Source organism: Canis lupus, chromosome 28 (assembly GCF_011100685.1).
Source record: "Canis lupus familiaris isolate Mischka breed German Shepherd chromosome 28, alternate assembly UU_Cfam_GSD_1.0, whole genome shotgun sequence".
Taxonomy (NCBI): Eukaryota; Metazoa; Chordata; class Mammalia; order Carnivora; family Canidae; genus Canis; species Canis lupus.
Genome location: NC_049249.1, coordinates 29043141 through 29065676, shown reverse-complemented (window position 1 = coordinate 29065676; position 22536 = coordinate 29043141). Strand labels below are relative to the sequence as shown.

The 22536-nt window shown below is 37.6% G+C and overlaps 1 long non-coding RNA gene across 2 annotated transcripts in view; it reads right to left on the bottom strand.

The window, feature by feature from the left end:
- The window catches only part of LOC111092943, a 39594-nt gene that overhangs the window by 4903 nt on the left and 12155 nt on the right, over positions 1-22536 (bottom strand). For both annotated transcript variants that reach the window (XR_005380694.1, XR_005380693.1), the window contains 2 exons: positions 19034-19184; positions 17539-17782 (listed from right to left, as the gene is read on the bottom strand). This is a non-coding gene — a long non-coding RNA (uncharacterized LOC111092943). The remainder of the gene's footprint in view (positions 1-17538; positions 17783-19033; positions 19185-22536) is intronic.

Here is a 22536-nt window from a genome sequence, read left to right as displayed (position 1 = left end):
TTATTAGTTGTAAATTACTTCTTTAAAATATTAGAACTGTTCATTTGAGTAAACCACGAGGTAGATTTTTCCTGTAATTTAAAAAACTACCAAAAGAGCTATAATTCATTTACTATTAACATCCATATAAAGACTATGAGCCATAAGAAGAAAATGAGTCATGGTTGCATCAAAAGAATTAACTTCAGAGATGTATTAAAGAACAAAACATTCGTTTCAGTACATTGGGATTAACTATTATCTGCAACCCAACCACCGGTAGCACTCTATTTTCTAATAGAAAGCACAAAAACACACAATTAATCCTGACCTGATATCTCTCTCTCTCTCTCTCTTTTTAAAGGATTTATTTATTTATTTATTTGAGAGAGAGAGAGTGAGCAAGGGAGCTAGCATTGGGGTAGGGAGAGGGAGAGAGAACCTCAAGTAGACTCCCCACTGAGCATGGAGCCCTTTGTGGGGTTCAATCTCAGGACCCTGAGATCACTACCTGAGCCAAAACCAAGAGTCGGATGCTAACTCAACTGCACCACCCAGGTGCCCCCTGACCTAGGATCTATTAACAATCTAGATTAGTGTCTCCTAGTCCTAGCGTGTTCCACTTCAGGGCATTTCCAGCTACCTCAAGGGATGGTATAAAATTCTTCCAAGTTCCTTAAGCAAAATTAATTTTAATTCACATTAATATTAAAAATAAATGTATACCATATGGCAGATGAGGAAAAAGAAAGTCAAATTCATAACTCAGCAATACATTCCAACTCATTAGCCAACATAAGTGAGGATTTAGATAACACTTTTTAAGCCACAGATTCTCAGGAAAGAAGAATGTAGTTCTGGAAACCATGAAAAAATATTACTGTGTTTTAAGTCCTCAAATTGCACATTGAGCTCTCTTGATGAAACACTTTTCTTTACAATGAGCTAATTCTAGTTTCAAAGACATTTACACATGTCCTTGCTTCCTCATAGTTTTGGTAAGGACAATGTCTTAGTCCTATGCTTCATAGTTTATAATACACTTTCATATATCATATCTCAGCTGCTAAGTAATGCTGGGGACTCGTCTGGCCACAGGGAGAAAAAATGAAAAGGCTGTCTGAATGAAAGATCTTCACCAAATTACATCACAGGTGGACTAAAGTTACACATTCCTGAGAGTTCATATCCAATATGGTGCATTTGGGAGAGGTGAGAAAAGGGATGGCTGTTACATTCTATTACACCTTCAGCTCTATCATATGCAGAAACTAAGCGACCTGTGGACTTGGCCTCACTCTATTCCACTCCCAGATAAAGCAGAAGGAGGAACGGTCAGGAGTCAGTGATAGAGGGGATAAAAGGAAAGAAATGATTGCTTCAGTATAAACTGAAGGAAGCATTGTGGGTAACGATAATTTGGAGAAATGGAGTGGGTTGGTGGGTGGACCCCATGGAAAGCTCAGACTGGAGCAGTTTGAAATAACACCTATGGATGAAGGCATCTGAGACCCGAAAAGAAATCCAGGAAGAGGCTCACTCACTCTTTTTAAAAAGATCAACTCTCTCACACAAATTTAAAACAAAGATGTGCTTGTTCTAACACTCAGAGTGTGGAAGAGTATTTTTTCAACCAAAATTTCCTCCCGGTTTGTGATGATATGGGCTCTTCTCATATTCTAATTTAAAGACTTATTCAGAGGAAGGTAATTAGAAATAATACTTGGACATTTTTAATGTTTTGAGCATGAATATAATTTTTAGTATATTTAAAATTCAATGAATTCGCTGAGGGCATCATTATAAGGAAGCTGAGCACTAAGGAAACTATTAATAATTTGGGAATCTCGGTTCTCATGAGAAGTGTTAAATCTACCTCCTGAAGAACTATACCACACATATATTTAACTCCTAGATCCTAGTATTATTAAAATGCAGAGCAGGATAGATATGATTTTTCATGCTATCAGGGTATCCTCTGAATCTCTTCTTGTAGGTGGCAGGCACAGAAAAAAGCCTAAATAAACTTTGAAGGGATTTCTGGTCCTTGGGAAATGGAAGAGTCATAGAACTGATTCTTCTTAGTTGGTTCGGTAGCAGTTGAGCATTCAAAACTTCTTGAAAACTCTTAGCAATCTATAGTCTTGGCCTTCTAAAAGTCACAGTTCAGTGGACACAAAGAGAATACAAGCAAGTAAAGTTAACAAGATTTAGTGAGGGCTTCAGAAGAGATAGGAACCCAAGATCCTAGAAGCTCATAGAAGGGAGTGAGGATTTCTTTGTAGGGGAGCTGGGAAAGCCCTCTCACAGACCGTAGCATCTGAACTCCCAAATGGAAAGCAGGAATTACCACGTATCAGAGAAGGTCATTCAAGACAGAAGGAAGAGCAAAATGAAAAGAAACGGGGTATGAAAAGGTGGTGCTCCAGGGAGGAGGGAGATGGCTAGAGCACCTGGGGTGTGGATGTGTGGTAGACAAGTGGAAGAAAAGGAAGCTGTACAAGATAACAGGAGGGTAGATAATGGAGGGTTAAAGGTTGAGGGGGAGGATTTAAAAAAAAAGCATCAATGGCACAAAAACCTCTAGGAAAACAGTATTGGATTTGGCAGTCATTTTAGCCTTGTGCTTACTCCCAATTCTGAACCTTCTAGTAGGTAGTTTATTCAAGAGAATATTAAGCTGAAGACAGAAATCAGCATGAAAACATGTTTTTCTCTCTAGTTTATTTGCTGTAATAGGCTTATTTTATATTGAACTCATGATTGTTATTTTAATATTTGAAATTATTTGGCAAAAAAATCTAGAAAGGATTTACATCTTGATTATTAAGAATTGTCAGATTCTTACAATTCTATTGGAAAATTAAAAAGACTTCAAGTATACGAATTTAATGAAACCACAATCCACATTTACAACTGAATACTTATAAATGAGACCAAATTTTCACCTCCTGTGTTTCCTCTGGCTATAATCTTCCCAAGTATACTAAAAGGCTGCTGGGAAGTATGCCTATCATGAAAATTGCTCAATTTTCAAAATGATCTATGAATCATAATGGGAGTCTTGGTAGTTAAGTGTCTACAATAACGTAAAAATGCCTCCCAGCCTTTTAACAGGTGGTAGAAAGAAGTCAGAAGTGACTCTTACAATGGTCTTTCTTTCATGCATTTAAATCCCAGTATATCAGACAGCATTAGGGTAAATAAAAAAAATAGAGCAAGACTATAATAAGATATATAAGCTTATAGTATAATCATGATAAGAGAGATGGGCCTCATGCCATGGAGCCAGACTGCCTGGATTACAATCCTGAATCTATCCTTTATCAGCTGTGCAATCTTGAGCAAGTTATTTAACCTTTCTGTGCATCAGTTGCTATTAAAAAAAAAAAAAAAAAAAAGCACCAATAGTAGCTACTACAGGGGCACCTAGGTGGCTTAGTGGGTTAAGCACCTGCCTTCAACTCAGGTCACAATCCCAGGAGGCTCAGGTCATGATCCCAGTGTCCTGGGATGGAGCCCCACTTGGAGTTCCCTCCTCAATGGGGAGTCTGCTTCTCCCCCTGCGTGTCCCCCTGCTCGTGTTCTCTCTTTCTCTTACTCTGCTCTCTCCCTCTCTCTCAAATAAATAAATAAATAAAATCTTAAAAAAAATAGTAGCTACTACATAGGGTTATTATGAACATCCTGAGTATCTTTTCTTTGCCTCCCCAATCCTCCTCGGACCCTTCTTCATTCTGCTTCTGTACCTTGGGAGGCTGGCCCATAAAGGTGGAAACATTGAGCTCTTTCCCCTCTGGCTTTCTGTCCTGTTTGGATGATGGGAGGCAGGACAAAAGTGAGGTCGGGGTGTTTGTTCTTGTTCCTCCCTGCCAAGTCACCATGGTTGTCCAACCCACCCACGGGCACTCTCGGGTCCCTCTAACCAGGCTCTCTGCTTGTGCCTTCAGGCCGGCCCGTGGTGGAAAGGCTTCCTGCGGCTGTGAGCCAGTGCAGCGGGTTGCACAGTCCTGTACTGCATTGTCTAAATCCCTCTCACACCTTTGTAAATATTCCTTTTGTTCAATTCACTTCGATTTATCCAATTTGAGTGCGCCATCTGTTTCCTGCCAGAATCCTGACTAATAGAATGAGTTCCTCTTTGTAAAGCACTTGGAATAATAGCTAGCCCATGAAAAGCACGATATAAGTATTTGATAGATAAATAAAATAAATGAGATTTAGAAACTTTTTTTTTTTTTGCAGTCGATTTAAACATATCTTTCTGTGGCCTGCCATACAAAGCAAAATCTTCAGAAACATTTTCCCAAGTAAAACTGTTCTCTTCAGTAGATTTTCTGTGCATGAAGTAACCATCATTTTATTTCTAATCATGTTTGTAGTGCTTTGGTTTAAAAAATTCTAAGTAAAATATTATTAAAGTTTTAAATTCAATATGAGCCTATGGGCAATTTTTGTAACTCTACTCATTGTAATCATTACCTATAGATGTTCCCTCCCTTTTTTAATACTTCTTTATTGTCTCTTCTCTATACACCTTTTATTGCATGTACAATATTGTCTCCTTTGATGCTTTAAAACATGCTGAATGTAAACCTACGTTTCTACTCAATTGGCTAAAGGTAATTGTATTTCCTAGTTTCTAGAATTATAAGCGTATCTCTTACAAACAATAGGCTCCTTACTTCTTGCATGAAAGACACAAGGTTTTGCATGCTGGATTCCACTTTCTTCTTCTTCTTCTTCTTCTTCTTCTTCTTCTTCTTCTTCTTCTTCTTCTTCTTTTTCTTCTTCTTTTCGGCGAGAGAGCAAAAGCAGGAGGAGGTGGAGGTGGGAGGGGCAGAGGGAGAAGAAAAGGGAGAGAGAGACTCTCAAGCAGGCTCCCCACTGAGCGCAAGCCAGACCCAGGCGAGCCTCAGGATCTCAAGACCCTGAAATCATGACCTGAGCTGAAATCAAGAGTCAGACACTTAACTAACTGAGCATCCCAAGTACCCCATCCTCATCTTTGTTTCTTAACTCTAAGGTTCCAGAGTATCTATTTTGTGCACTAGTATGTATATATATACACACACATATATATTAGTCACTTGAACCTGATAGCAGAAGTAGCCTTCTTGCTTGAGCTCATATTTACTCATTTCTTTTTATGTAGTGGTAGCCTCAAATTCATCTTACAGTAGTATCTCCATTCAATATGTTTTTTATTCTAACTCATACCTAATATTATGGAGTATGGCCTCTAGCAAGCTGCAGAAAAGAGAGTTTGAAACTTTGTGATCTGAGGATATCCTTCCTTTTCCTTTTATATCTAAGTGATGACTTGACCAAAGTGACCCAAATCTTTTTCTAAAAGTTCTGTAGATGTTACTCAAGCATCTTGCAATACTTACCATATCGAAATATGGAGACAGTCTGGTTTTACCACTTTGAAATTGAGCAAAGTTTAGAAGACTGTCATACAAAAATCACTTGTGTTTTTATATGTTAGCAGCAAACATTTGAAAAAATATAATCTTATTTTTAAAAGACACTACTGACAAAGCAACTAAATGTATAAGATATCTAGGAATAAATTGACCGAAAGTTATCTGAAACTTCATTAAAGTTTTTTGTTACACTTACAGTTACAGAGGTCCTGTACTAGCAGTCTCAGTGTCCCCTGAGATCTTGTTAGCAATGCAAATATTTGGACCCCATCACAGATGTACTGAATCAGAAACTCTGGGGGTGGGGATGGCAATCAACCCTTAATGAGTTCTCGAGGAAATTCTGATGCACACGTTGTGATTCAGGACAACACTCTGAGAACCACTGCTCTAGAGCAACTCTTAAGCACATGAATACAAATTTACTTACAAGAATGTTCACAGAAGCATTTTTTGGTAACAGCAAAAAGCTGTAAAGTCTAAATAGTTATGGAAGACAGAATAAAAAAGTGAACCAAAATATGTTCCTAGAATACTCTGATGCAGGGAGAGTGAATGAACAGCAGGGAGGTACATCCACTTGAGTGAATATCAGAAAACACATCATTAAGTAAAAAATGTAAGTTGCAGAAGAAAGTATATAGTATAATACAATTTATTAGAGTTCAAAAGCATGCAAAATTAAGCTATATATTTCTTAACAGTGAGTGCACTTATATTGGAAAGTCAAGGTATTGATAAAACTCAATATAGTCATTATTAATAGCAACGTGTATAGAGAAATACATTCAAAGAAGGGAGGATGGGAGAGTTTAACAGCATTTGGTAAGGTTTTCTTTCTTTCTTTTTTTTTTAAGGCGTTATTAAATTATTCATTAGAGACACAGAGAGGCAGAAACCTAGGCAGAGGGAGAAGAAGCAGCCTGCAGGGAGCCTGATGTGGGACTCGATCCCAGGACTCTGGGATCACATCCTGAGCCAAAGGCAGACACTCAACTACTGAGCCACTCTAGCATCTTGGTAAGGCTTTATTTCTTAAACTAAGAGTATATATATTTTTGCCGCATTATTTTGAAGTTTTTCTTGATATATGAAATTTTTCAAAATAAATTTGAAATAACAACTGTATTGCACTTTCTAAAAAATATTTTACTTATTCATGAGAGACACAGAGAGAGGCAGAGACATAGGCAGAGGGAGAAGCACGCTCCTTGCAGGGAAACCCATGTGGGACTCGATCCCAGGACTCTAGGATCATGACCTGAGTCAAAGGCAGGCGCTCAACCACTGAGCCACTCAGGTGCCCCTCTAAGCTAGGGATTCTTAACTAAGACCCACGAAACATCTGAAACCATACAGAAAATTTGTTTGCGATTTTCTTTTTTTAATCTGGGGAGAAAAATCATAATTTTGTCAGATTTCTTAAAGTGGACTGGCACTGAAAAATATTTGATTCTAAGAACTACTCTGCTCTTTTTATGTCAAAGAAAATTTGCCTCAAGTTATTTCATTAATTTCTACTCCCTCAAATTTTCCTTCTTTATATTTTTAAATTTTCCTTGTTTTTTTTAAACTTTTTTTTAAAGATTTTATTTATTTATTCATGAGAGACACAGAGAGGGGGAGAGAGAGATGCAGAGACACAGGCAGAGGGAGAAGCAGGCTCCACGCAGGGAGCCGGATGTGGGACTTAATCCCGGGTCTCCAGGATCACACCCTGGGCCAAAGGTGGCCCTAAACCGCTGAGCCACCTGGGCTGCCCTGAATTTTTCTTGTTGATAGGAATCTCGTTAGTTTCTTGGTTTAGATTTTGATTAATATCCAGATATTTTTTGTTCCACTGGAAAAAATAAAGGCTAAAATTTTAATTCCTGATTATAGTTACTGCTCGTTCTGTGAATCAGGCTGCATGATATCAAATGTTCTGTATTCTTATAATACAAAATGACATTAAAGTAAATATAGAAATATTTGTTTGAAAGAAAGAGGTTATTTCCAGTTGGCAGAATTTTGGAAAATGTGTTGGAGAAACCAATATTTGCCCTGAGCCTGTAGATGGGTGGGGATAGGAGAAAAAAGTGCTTTAGGTTTTTTAAAAAAGTGCTTTGGGATCCCTGGGTGGCGCAGCGGTTTGGCGCCTGCCTTTGGCCCAGGGCACGATCCTGGAGGCCCGGGATCGAATCCCACGTCAGGCTCCCGGTGCATGGGGCCTGCTTCTCCCTCTGCCTATGTCTCTGCCTCTCTCTCTCTGTGTGATGACTATCATAAATAAAAATTTAAAATAAAATAAAATAAAGTGCTTTAAAGTTAAAAAGGCAGCATAGCAAAGACAAGGTATCAGTAAAGTATTCAAGAATGTTAATCCTTTCAAAGAACCAATTTTTGGTCTTATTAATTTCCTATATTGTTTATATGTGGTTTTTAAAAATTTCACTAATTTCTGCTCTTCCCTCAATTTTTTTTCTAGTTAATTTGGGCTGGCTTTGCTCTTATTTTTATAGGCCAAAGCATAGGTCATTAATTTTATTTTATTCTTTTTTTCTAATAAAAGCATTTCAAGTTATATTTTCCTTGCAAGCAGTGCTTTACTTACATCCCACAGATTTTGATATATTTTCACTATCATTCAGTTTAAAATATTTTCTAATTCCCCATATGTTCCTTATATTCCCTTTATATTTTTTCATTAATCTATGAGTTACATAGAATGTGTTGTCTAATTTTAAAATATCGGAAGGGATCTAGATGTGTTTTTGCTATTGATTTCTAATTTAATTTCATTGTGGTCAGAACACATATACTTCCTTCAATTTTTTAATATCTATTTGGACTTGTATGATCCACATATGGTTTGCTTGCTGAATTTTCTACATGCACTTGAAAAATTGTGTATTCTGCTGATAGTATTCTGTAACCATCAATTAGGTCAAGATGGTTGATAATGTTGTTTCAATCACCTATATCTTAATTTTTTTAGTCAGTTTTAAAAAATCAATTATTGAGAAAAGAGAGTTAAAATTTCCAACTATGATCATGGATTTGTCTATGTTCCCCTTTAACTTGCTAAAAAATTTATTTTGAAATTCTGTTGTAAGACACACATATATTGACTATGATTATGTCTTTCTGATTTAATATATATGTAATCTACATTTGAATGCATACATTCATATGTAACGTATATGAAATCTAAAATTGTATTTTAGAATATACCTATTTCCCTATGGCATTTTTCATATATATTACATCTACATATACCAAATTTACTTAAAGTTTTTCTTTCTTTGTTTTTAAAGTTTTGTTTCTTTATTTGAGAGAGAGAGAGACTGAGAGAGAGCAGGGAGGGGAGGGTGTGAGAGAGAATCTCAGGCTGACTCCCTGCTGAGCACAGAGCCTGATGTAGGACTTGATCTCACAACTCTGGGATCATGACCTCAAGCTGAAATCCAAAGTTAGACCTTAACTGACTGAGCCACCCAGGTACCTTCAAAGTTTTTCTATCCCATTCCCTCTCCTTCTAAGACTCTAATTATATGCACATTAGATCTTTTGATATAATTTCATATGTTCTTGAGGCTCTGTTCATTTTCTCCCCAATATTTTTTCCTAAATGTCTTTCACATAGAATTATTTCTACTGATTTTTCTTTGAGTTCTCTGTTTGGCCATCTCCATTTTTGTCCGGCTGATATGATGAAATTATTATCTTTCGGTTTTGAATGTCCATTTGGTTCTTTATTATAGTTTCTAGTTATCCATTGAGATTCATATTTGTTAATTCTTTATAAGTGTATTTTCCTTTACATTCATAAGCACGGTTATAATAGCTGATTTAAAATCCTTCTCTCGGGATGCCTGGATGGCTCAGTGGTTGAGTGCCTTTGGCTCAGATCCTGATCCCGGGATCCGGGATCAAGTTCCTCATCACGCTCCTTGCAGTGTGTCTGCTTCTCCTGCCTATGTCTCTGCCTCTCTCTGTGTGTCTCTCATGAATAAATAAATAAAATATTTAAAAATAAATAAATAAGTAAAATAAAATGAAATAAAATAAAATCCTTCTGTTAATTCCAACCACCAGGTTATCTCAATGCCAGTCTCTACTGATTGCCTTTGGTCTCACATTTTCTTTTTTCCTTCAGGTGCTTAGTGTTTTAGATGACATCCAATAAATTGTGAATGATATATTGCAGAGCCTCTGGATTCTGTTGTGTTCCTCTGAAGGGCACTGATTTTTTTTTAAAGGAGTCAGCTATCTTAATGACCTCACATTCAAACTGTTTTTCTTGTAGTTGGTAGCAACAGAAATCTCCGTTCAGTTCTTTTAGCCTTAGCAGGGCTGCTTGCACACATGCTTGGGTTGTCAGTAATGATTTGTATAGAGTTTATACACAGAACCCATTGCCTCCCTTCTTTGGCTCTCTTCTTTGCACGATTCTCCCACACTTTCCAGTTACTGTAATCACCTTGAACTCTATCTCCTGGCTCTTTATGCCAGGGAGACTACAGGATTTTTATCCAAATTCTAGTCACTCCTATTTGGCACAGACTGAGTCTTCCTTTCTGGTGAAAAAACAGTAACAATGGGAAACTTGCCCATTGTCATTGCCTTCTCCAAATGCAGACTCCTCCTGTATTTCCCTGCTAGTGCCTTTGGACAGCTGCTTTTTATATTTTGTCCAGATTTATAGCTGTTATGTGCAGGAGGATTACCAGAAGCCAGAAGCCTATTCCATTTCTTTGAGTTTGCTTGTATCTCATGGGTTGTTTCTTCTTCTGCTTTATTATTTATCACTCTTTCCTCCTGGGCCCCAGCACAGCTCTTCTGGTGCCCAAAGTCTCACCGTCCTTTCTGAAGCAGTTCCAACAGACCTCATCTTTCTAGTTCCAGAGGCTCAAATCCAATCCAAGGAGCCAGACAGGAGATGAGGATAAGCTATCAATGACCTTGTCTTAGACCACACTTTAGCATTTTTTTCAGAGCAGCATAGTTTGTAGACCTGGAGTTGTTTATTCAACTCAACAAATATTTACTGAGTGTCTATAAAGTGCAGGGCTCAGCTTTTGGCCTTTTGGATACATTGCTAGACAGAACAGTTGAATATCTTTACTTATTTGGGGGAGTAACATTATGAACAGGAACACAGACAACAAGCAATAGCTGTCATTGATAAACAGGATAGTATGTTAGCAGGTGGTAAGTGGCCACCCAGGTTCTCATCCTCAAGCAGTTTGGGCTCTGGGGAATCACAATCATGTCAACATCTTCATTTCTCTTAACTTTACTAAGCTGTTTGAGTTGTTTGCCCAGAACTAAGAATTAGGCAGTGAGCACTTGGTGGCAGCTGTTGCAGTGATTCCTTTTCACCACTGAGTGGGAAAAAGAATGAAAGAAGCTAGAGAGTGATTGCAAAAGGACAGATGGCAAAGGAAAAACTATTATTCAATGATTACTAAATTCAACCTAATCTCACTTTCCATGAGATCTCTTTTACTTTTAGTGCAAAGTCACACAATCAGGTGGGACAATTTCATCACAGGGTGGTTGTTTGGTGCCTAGAAATTGAGAAAGAATTGCGTTTTTTTTGGCACTTGATTTTAAGTATGTGTGTTTTGTATATGTACTTTATTTTCACTAATAACTATTTTTTCATTTTTACATATATTGTATGTAATATATATGTATATATGTGCATGTATATCCTACTTGCATTAATACCTATATACAGCTTTTTCATATTTATTGTGTGTGTATATTATATATAAAATATACATGTTACATATAATAATATATATAGTATACAATATATATATTACATTATATTATATCATAGGCCTTTAATAAGCCATTTTAAAAATCTTTTTGTGGTATGGTCTCCATGAATGGTGATTTTCCTCATATATTTGCTATCATCATCATCACTGCTCACATTTAATAAGCTTACCATGTTACATTTCGTGTGCTAGTGTTTTGGGGTATGTAGTACTCACAGTAACCCTATCGAAGTAGATACTATCATTATTCCTATTTTACAGATAAGGAAGCTGAAGTGTAAAGAGGTTAACTCACTCAAGTTGGAACTAGGATTTTTTAAAATAATTTTATTTATTCATGAGAGACACAGAGAGAGAGACAGAGACACAGGCAGAGAGAGAAGCAGCCTCCATGCAGGGAGCCCCACGTGGGACTTGATCCTGGGACTCCAGGACCATGCCCCGCGCCAAAGACAGATGCCCAACTGCTGAGCCACGCAGGCATCAATTTATTTATTTGAGAAAGAGTATGCCTGCATGTGCTCACACAAGCTGGGAGAGGGGCAAAGACAGACGGAGAGAGAGAATTTCAAGCAGATTCCCCACTGATCATGCATCCCAATGTGAGGCTCAATCTCTTGAGCGGGTGATCATGACCTGAGCTGAAACCAAGAGCCGGACACTTAACTGACTGAGCCATTCAGGCGCCTCATGAAACTAGGATTTTTGTCAGTTTTGACTGACAAAGCCATTCTTTTTTAACCAGAGTCAGCAAACTTTTTCTGGAAAGGGCCACGTAATAAATATTATAGGCTTTGTGGGCTATACAGTCTGTGTTGCAACTACTTAACTGTGCTGTTGTAGTGTCAAAGCAGTTAGAGACAACATATAAACAAATGGGTATGGCTCTCTTCTGATAAAACTTATGAAAGGACAATTTGGAAAGGATTTGGCCTACAGGCCATAGTTGACCTGTCTCTACTCTCAACCACCAGGCTCCATTGCCTTTGTGATACAAAGATTCAGATGAAAACTGGAAGTTCTTCCTCTCTCCTGCTTCACAAAGGCATGTCACTTGACTATTCTGGGCCTCAATCCCTTAGTTCTTTGTGAGAACAGAGAAGTTTGACTGACCCTGTGGCTCTGAAATCTATAATTCTGGGTTTTTACGAACTAAGCTCAGCTATAAGGAGTGGACAGAGCCACCCAGAGTCAATGGGTGGGTAAGCCAGATCTGACATTTGGGGAATTCTAAATGTTAGTATGCATCAGATGCAATGCTAGATACTTGACAAGGCTTATTTCACTCACAATACCCTTGTGTGGGTAGGTGCAGTACTCTGGGGTGGAGGAGGAGAACCACTGGCTGTCAGTACCCAGATGGTTATAGGCAAGGGTCTCTCAGGTCAATACCTTGCCTGGGAACCTGGCAGGTCTAGAAACAAGGTATCATTAGTATGTCCAGTGATGTCAAAATCAGCTACTAAATTAATAGGCCATTTGCTCTAATGCATAGGCTGGAATATCAATTTCTTCACTTATCTGGGAGTATTCACATCCAATAAGGTAGGAAAGTTGGTTCAACAAGCATTTCTTGAACACCCAACATGTGCTAAGGCCTCCAGAACAGAGATAGGAAAGAGGACATGGACTTTGCCTATGTGAACCTTCTGACTTGGTCACTGTATGCCTCTCAAGGATGTGAGGAGTGTGGGGTAGAGATGGATCAGGGGCCATTTGAAAGTGGATTGCACCCCAGTATGGACCTACTCTTTGAAGAGCACTCATCTAGAATCTACCTATAGGATAGAAAGAAGGATATTAAACTGGCTACCCAGGAGCCCATCAGTCCTTGCTTGGCCCCAGCTTCTTTGGAGAGTTCGGACAATAATAACAGCTCATATATACTGAACACTCACAATGCAGCCAGTATTGTGTCCTAAGTACCTTACACACATGACCTTACAACTGAATCCGAATTTCCGAGTGTGATGGTGTAAGGTTCCCATAATGCAGCCCCAATATAGGGTTCTATTTTTCTCTCCTCTACATGTACCCTTATCTGAAGCCATAGTGCATTACTGTACATCGCTTTTATTTCCAGCTTCATATGACACAATCTTTTCCACTTGAATTGCCTTTTCCAATTCAGCCTATCATAATGCTGGCCATCCTTCTGGGCCTACCTTGCATATTAACCCTTCCTTGAAAATTTTCCATGGGGAGAATCTCTCTTATGAACACCAACAAAACTTTGTATCTCATTCAATAGCGTTTAAACTGCCTTAAAAAAATACCTGGTCTTAATGCTCTTAGTTCTGGTTACAAAAATAAGACATTGCTCATTGTAAATAATTCAAACAATAAAGGCAATTTTTGCAAACATGTTACAATCCTCTTACTATTTTAAGTTCCTTAGGGACAAGGACTGTGTTTTAGTTATCTTTATATCCCTCCAGAATCTTTCAGAATGCCTACCTCAGGCTTGAGTCATAGTAAAAACAAAGTAAACGTATATGTGAATGATTACTCCTATACCTAGGACTTTTATAGCTAAACTGAGAGCTGATTTTCAAAACTTAGGTGAGATTTATGGTCAGTGATGTCACTAACATGTCTATATTCTTAATATTATAATACTTCTTCTTCAAGAATTTACTAATGGGGCACCTGGGTGGCTCAGTGTTTGAGCATCTGCCTTGGGCTCATGATGATCCCAGGGTCCTGGGATCAAGTCCCACATTGGGTTCCCCACAGGGAACCCACTTCTTCTTCTGCCTATATCTCTGCCTCTTTCTCTGTGCCTCTCATGAATAAATAAATAAAATCTTTTTAAAAATTTACTAACAAAATCATTTTGTTGCTAGATTAGTGAAACGTCTGTGCTTTCTTGGAGCATGGGCCAAATCCATCTCTGATCATCTGTTATTGCTAGAAATTCTACTGCCTCTATCTTCAGACCACTTTAGAGATGAATTATTTAATTCATCCTGAGAACATTTCAGTACTCAGGATGTTCACCTTTCAAAGTTCCTCAGATATCTGTGAGAATTTGTGAGTGAAAATATTCTTGGGTTATAGGTCTTAACTTCATTGAAAATTGACTGCACATTTTTATCATTAAATCATGAGCATCACAGATGACTTTCACATTTCTGCTGAAGGCATGTTTCTTATTAGGCTAAAGCTTTTCAGCCTGTACAATTAATGGTTCATAGCACACTAGGGAACATTTATTAATTTTCATTTTCCTTGTTTTTCGAAGGTTATGAAGGCTGTAGGTTCTAAGTTGGAGTTACTGAAATTTTAAAAGGTATAAATAGGTAAATATTATGGTTCCTGGAAAAGTGAGACTTTTTTCTTTTAAACATGTGATTAATATGACTAATAAAAATGTCATCAACCTTCCCTGCCAGGGTCATGCAGTTAGAAAGACATTTTGTATATGCGCGTGTGGTTTGCCTTCCAGATCTAACAGGATATTTTAAGAGAATGCTTAAGATAAGAAATACTTTTAAAAAAGCAGATGCTTGATTCTTTGTTGGTCTTATACAATAATTCTAAATGGAATGTAGCACCTCCCTACGCATTTACTAAATACTTTTCTTGACTACATTTGGCGGCTTATGTCAGCATTTGAGATGCAGAGAATCTTTCCCTCTTGTCAGATGACTTGACACAAATACTATTCTTTTTTGCAGGATACAGTCCTGAAAGGCAGACCTCCTTCCCACACTTTAGTAGATAGATTACTGATTTTATATCTTCATTCAATTTCATTCACGAACCACTCTCCTAAGTAGTCATTTCCTCTTACTTAGAGTTCATGATATTGGTTATATACAGTAAAATATTTAATTTGGGCATATGTCAAATGGCAGTTTTTAAACACTTATAGCAAGATTTGGTTTACATGCCACATAGTTTGCCCATCTGAAGTGCACAACCAGTGGTTTTTTAGTCAGTTCACAGATGTGCGCAATCATCACCATGGTCTAATTTTCAAACATTTTCCTCACCCTAGAAAGAAATCCTGTGTTCATTGGCAGCCACTTCTCATCTACACTTCACCTGAGCCCTAGGCAACCACTAACCTATTTTCTGTCTCCATAGATGATGTAGTATTTTTTAGAACAACTTTTAATTATCTAAAAATTTTGGTGATTTTGAGACATTATTTAAAGCTCATACAGGGGATCCCTGGGTGGCTCAGCCGTTTAGTGCCTGCCTTTGGCCCAGGGTGTGATCCTGGAGTCCCGGGATCGAGTCCTGCATCGGGCTCCCAGCATGCAGCCTGCTTCTCTCTCTGCCTGTGTGTCTCTCTCTCTCTCTCTGTGTCTCTCATGAATAAATAAATAATCTTTAAAAAAAATAAAGCTAATACAGTCAATACAATCTCCAGCTAATGACATTTTTTCTTTATCTTCCTATCATTTTTATCTTTAAAATGAAACATCTGTCTGGTTTGCAATAATTTCAGATCCATTGGTAGTTCAGTTTACCTGTGCTGCCCTTCCTCTTGGTTGGTACTTGTAAGAGTTCTATATCTCTACCTACACCAATGTAGAAATGCTAAGTTAGAAAAATGGCAAATCCTTAAATGGTGAGCATAAAGCACATTTGGAAAAGAATATCTCAAACTACTGTATTTTCCTTCCTTTTCATTCTCCAGTTCCTCCCCAACACCCGCCCCCCCCCCCCCAACACACACACACAGTGAGTAGTCATGGTCACATATGGTGGAAGATGCTAGTGACTTTATTAAGTGACAACCAGAAGTAGTAATACATGTCCAGTATTGATATATTCTTCTGCATGCTATAAAAATAACATGTGTTGTATATTTTGATTGCATATACATATGGTTTATTTCCAAATCATAGTGGGAGTCACAGAGCATTCTCCAGAGGTTAGAAGTGCAAACACAGAAAACAGAAACGTATAAAACAGTATTCTAGGTCGATGCTTGTTTCTACTAATTTTATTCAAGGCATTATCAGAAAACCTGGAGGTCATTCATCTAGTCACTCATTCTTGCACTACCTATTTATTGATTAAAGATGATGTAAAGCACAAGGCCCCAAGTAATAAGGGACACCTAAATTTGGCTTTCTTGGGAATGTTGCCCAACCACAACACATCAAAGGGAGGGCTGTCTTCTCAGAAGGAAGGAGCTCAAAGAATCATGCATCTTTTCCTTTTTTTTCTTGAAAAACCACCGCCTATATTTTTCAGGAAAATTCAGCATAATTGGTGTATACCCATCTTTTTAGGTGAATTAGGCCTTAACTGACAGATAACCCATTTTGTTCTAAAATTCAACAAACTCTTGGAAAATCTTATTCCAGACAATCTTTTGAATATGTCATTTGCCATTTATATTTGATGGCCTTAAGCAAAAAAAAAGAAAAAAGTTATAAAAAGGTATTAATGCAAGTAGATAATAAAGCTGCATTCTATAAATCTATAGCAGCTTACAGTAATCATTAAAGCATGCAAAAGTCTTTCATCTATTCAAAAATATGCAGTGCACAGAATGTCTGCTAAGGTGCATGACAAGTCAGAGTTAAATATATATTAATAAATGAATTAGCTTCATAAATAATAGCCATAATGACATTTTAGGAGACAATAAGTCTGAGGATTGTCAGAAAACGGTTGATGTATGAGCTTCACGTCTCAGTGATTCTTCAAAATGAATAGGCTTTGCGAGAGAGTTCAGACCCGCGACCAGCCTATTTCCTTGAATAATTTACTTGTTGTCAATTTGTACAGCCACATTACACATGCAAATTGTGCTGCCTGTGCAAACAGCACTTGGAGATGATAAAAACAAATTTACGAAGGCTATAGAAGAAGGATTTATTTCACTTTCTCACCCAGGTCAAGCAATACATGCATCTGATGATTGTGTGTACCCAATTTTGTTGTAATTATATCAGCAAATTATTCCTTATAATCTTATTATTTTTAGCAGTCTCCTTGTGCTTGGGATAATTAGCTTTCTTCACTCAGTGTAAAAACAATTCAACTTGCCAGCCAGGCAGGGCAGAGCTCCATTATCTGTTTTGGGTTTAAATTTATTCCCTATATTCTTGGACACTTTGTGTAAATTAAAAATTTCATAGTCCCTAATACTGTACACGCTGTTCATTCAGTGATGAATTAAGGCCCCTAAACCTCTCCGTTTGCTATTAGATATCTCACCCACTTTATATGTTAATCTGTGCTAATGAATTCCACAACCCCTAGCCACAGCGAGATGACTAAAATTATTACCACTTACAGAGATATGCCTTTTTCATTTAAAGTTCAATTCAAATTGCTCCCATAAACAGTCTGCCACACAAAGATACCTCCTATAAAGGAGAGTTACTTACCTCTAAGTAGAGTTCTCTGAAGGTAGTATTATCTTGGGATGCACATTCCTAGGTCACGTGCCCTCAGGTCTCTGACGTGGGTTGGGGGAGAGAATTCATAGCTGATAGGTAAGACTTTCTTTCCTCCGGGCACTTCATTAGCTCTGTGTCCTATATTCCTGAGGGTTCTTTGTGGCACACCCCTTCACACAACCAATCCCTTCTTCGCAGAACATGCCCCAAGTGAAGTAGTAGGGCAGTGTAACTACCAAAAGAGAGTTGAGAGACTAGTTACCTACCATAAACAATTGCTGATGATCAAGAAGCACATTTTCTGTCTTCACAGATGATACCTATAAAATGATGCACCCGGTAATTGGGGAGGAAAATCTAGTTTTTTAAAACATATCATATGAAATTGAAAATCTCTATTTCCTTTTTACATAAATAACATTTTTACTGCAGAAACAACACATTTTCATTATGGGAGAATTAGCGTAAACCAAAAGAATAAAAATCACACATGTTCCCACCCATAGTCTCACCACCCAGTGACAAGTTCACTAGCGTACAGTGTCTATTTTTACAGACAAGTTCAGTACCTACATACCCTCACAATGGCAACAAAATCACTAATTTCCTCATGTTCCTCTTCAACCCATTCCAATGAGAGGCTCTAGGACAGGACAGGAGCCTACCCTATTTGCCCCTGTCTCTGACGTAACTCATTTTAAGAATGTTATTTGTTGTCTTCTTGTAAAATTGAGTGGTTCCTAGAGTTTCAGGTGCTGAGCCCTGTGCCTCTGCCACCCACTTTTCCTCAGCAGAACATTCAAGCAAGTTCTCACCCAGCTTTAGCTCTAAGATGCTCTTGGTGATTACCAACTCCCAAAATAGCCTTCCACAAACAGTACAGCAAGGCACAATCTGAAGGCAGGTTTTTGTGCCAGACAGCACCATATTTTGTATGCGTGAGCGTCCTATGGGTATGGGTGGTGCCCCGCATTACACTGCTGCTTCTACTGTTGAGGAAGTGGGCAGGGCAGGTGCTGTCATTCCTGTCTCACAGATGAGAATATCTGAGGTCCAAGAGGTAAAGCAACTTGCCTGTGAGAAGGTAATTAGTGCCCAGGTCTATGTGAGTCCAGAACAAAGTGTGCTTCTATTCCATTCTTGCTCTTAATTTTCCCAGTGGCATTGGGACTTAGGGTGCCTGGTGTGTTTTCAGGATTTCTTCCTAAAGACAGATCATTTACAAAGGCCAACCTTTTGGGAGTCTTTTTGGTTAGAAATTCAGAGCTTCATACATGATTTTATTTTGAAGTTCCTTAATTATTTATTACCCTGAGAAGACTATTTACATAGAGCAAATACAGTGTTTTGCTTCAGGAGAGTTTATAAGGGTCTCCCTTTTCTAGTATCCTCTGTTTAAAAGTCAAAACAGCTCCTTGGAAATGAGATTTTTTCATCCATGATTAAGAAAATACTCACAGATTAACTTAATTCAATATCACACCTGGATGTAGCATGACTAGGGCTCAGTCTGAACCCTTCCTCACTCCGTTTGCTCTTCTGTTTTTGCCACGGGGTCACCGCTCACAGCAATACCCACCAAGCAGTTAGGATGGCATATTACATGCGACATTCAGTATGGGAGGAGCATCAACCTAGAGCAACAATTTAATGTGTCATTTAAAACTTTGAAACCATCACATGAATGCTAGATTGCACAGCCTGCTGTTAACCTGAGTTAATATTTGGCAGAGCCAGATGTACATCTCCTAACATCTAATCTCACACAAAGTGTGATAGGTTCTTTAGCTGATAAAAACCAAATGCACTTTAATTCAGCATCTTCTCTGCAACACAGTGTGTTCACCTAATTGTCTCATCTAACTTATGAATCACAAATGTGTGAGTTTGGCTTTAGCAAGACTAAGCCCAGAAAATGTTAGGTAGAAAGGGTTGGTATTCTGTGCCTCAAACTTTTTTCCAGGAGTGTCTCCTCCCATCTTCCTCCCTCTGACCCCGCTCCTTCTTCCTGGGTGCCCTGTGGTCTGCTAGTGCTCCTTCCCCTGTTAAATACCCGCTGTCCTGACACCAGCTGGTCCTTCCATCACAAAGCAGTGCAGGTAACTAATAAAACTTCCTGACTTTTCATTTCCAAGGTTATCTTCATCTTGAGTGGGGCAAATCCTGGCAAAAATATTTAGAGACCAGGTAAACATTTCCAGGGACCACCAAATAATGCGACTTAGTTCAAAGTTCTTGGTGATGAGTGATAGTTCACTTGTAGAATTGTTGACTGTTATGTGGAAGATCTGCTTCCTTCACTGGTCCATGTGACAACTTATTCTCTTTTTGGGAGGAATAGTTCACTCATATACAAAATAAAGGTAATGAAGAAATCTCTCATAATTGCTGTGATGATTTAATTACGTACTATGTGTAAAAGTAGATACTGGCATTTAGGAGGTACTCTTCGTTTTTTCGGTATTCTCGCCTTTTTCAACCTCTTCCTCTTCTTCATAGAAGAAGAGACACGGCAGAGAAGACAACACAGAGAAGAGGTTGGAAATCAAGTGATCTTGGGCTTAGATCTAGTTTCTGCTATGTGATAGTGGGCACATAACCTTTCTGAACTTTAATTTCCTTCAGTATAAAATAGGGATTATACAAGTATCTCATCCTGTTCTATTAAGTAAGAAAATACATATGTGGTGTTTAACAAGGTGTTTTTCAGGGATGTATTAATGAGTTATTGCTGTTGATGCTAATAAAGGCATACATACCATTTGAAGTCAACAGCACAGTTTTCTAAATACTGCCTCTTATAGTCTCTTAACTAAATATGATGGCAGCTTGTTTGCACTTAAGTAGTAAGAGTTTCTAGGTTTATGAACCATAAATACCATCTCCTTTATATGAATATTTTCCCACTATCCAAAACAAACAACAGCAACAAACCCACAATAGTATTATTTGGGGAAAACATTCCAATGAAGTGCTAGGGAGGTGCTAGTGAGTAGGTGGTTACCATAAAGAAAGCTTGAATATGTGGGAAAGTATGAGGTATATGTTAGTAAGACTTCAATGAACAGAAAAGTAGAAAAAAGAAAATATAGAAAATCTGTTTGAAGCAAAATTGTGGACAAAGTTCCTTGAGTTTCTTTTTATTTAAAAAATTAGAACACTTTGGAGTCCAATGGTCGCTTCTAAGTAGCTGACATGGCTTGCTAAAGCTACTACCCAGCAAAGGCTTGCTACTTTTTCTGGAAGGGAATTCCTGCCTTTTGTAACTTAGTATGCAAGTTGTTCCCTGCCTCTCAGATTGCATTCCTCAATCAAAGGGATACCAAAACTGCTTTGCTCAAAGGAAAATCAATTTTAATTTTATATGACTAATTTTCACAAAACTATAGATAATAGCAGTACAAGGATAAGAATATAAAAGTAGCGACAGAATCAAGACAAAACAATTAAAAGGAACACAGAGAGGGCTCCCCTCTTGAGCATCTAGTCTAAGTGAAAAGAAGAAAAAATTCTAGGATGAAACGGACCAGTTTATGACTGCTTGCTTTCACATAAAAAATCTAAAAAACTCCAAGTCTTTTCACTCTACCAATTTCCACATACATAAGAATAATATTGGGACAATAAATAAATAAATAAATAAATAAATAAATAAATAAATAAATAATTTTTAAAAATCCTATTGGGAGGAGAATTAGAAAACTTTAAAAAATATTTTTTCTCTTGGCATCTTTAAAGCTCCATTGCCATTTATGATTATATTATAATATATCAGATAATTGCCTTTATATCAGCAACAAAGAACCCAAAGCATATACCATACTGAAGTAATGATGGTCATCTACAACCTAGTTCTGGATGCTTTCCTTACACTCCCTGAGTTTTACTTCTTTCTTGTGTAAAATCTGTTGCCAAATCCTGGATGTTTGTAACCTCTTTTTCATATTTTTCTTGAAAGAGAAAGCATGGTTTTTGTTTTCAGGTTCAGTGCTACTGCAAGCACTTGTCACCCAGGTCATTGTTCAGCCTGGTCACCGGCTTCCCGGTGACAGCCTACATACCTCCATCAGCCGCCTTTAAAGCCCACCATGGTTTGATCTTTAGTCAACTTTTCTGTGTTTTTTTTTCTGATGATGAAACAGGTTCAGGTTTAAGAATTTTAAGACATTTAAGATTAAGAAGTTTAAAACATTGAACATAGTTGCGTGTATCTTTGTGCAAAGTCTAATGTCTTACTTTTAAACCAAGTTACTCTTCCCTAAGCTAACCTAAATTTCCCTAATGTGAATTTCTCTATCAGATACACTTATTAAATTCCTTATACCCTCCTAAGACCAGCATATAGCCTTCCTTTACCAAGAAAGTCTCCTGCCATACCTATCTGATTGTATTATCTCCTACTAATTGCAATCATAACACTTTGTTCTAATCTCAAGGTAGCACTTACCATTGTCTGCTTCATATTGAGGTTATTTACATCTATCTCCCCACTAGCTTTTGGGTTCTTGGATAGCAGGGAGCATGTCTTATCTGTCTTATGTAAGTATCTTTCCCTTTCATCCTAAAACAGGATTTCTCACAGTGCTTTGCATCTAATAGATATTAAATCAGTATTGGATGAATTAAATTAAAACTCCATTTTAAAATAGAATAAAGTGGGTTTCTGTGTTTTTGAAAGAAATTTCAGTGTTTTCTTTCAGTCCCAATGACAATTTTTATGAAAAGATAGCAATTATTAACTAAACATTCCTATATATAAGAATTTTTCTCAATAAAAACATATTTTGTATACATTCTGAATGTACTCCATATAGGTAAGGAAAAATCTATGCTATGTTTACTCATTATTCATCATTTAAATATTTACCAGGAGTTCAGTATATGGTACTGGAGGGCACGCAACATTTTGAGGTGGTGCCAAGCAAAAAGCGTCAGTCCTTGATCTTAAAGACTATGACCTAAAATGAATAAACTCTAACAACAACA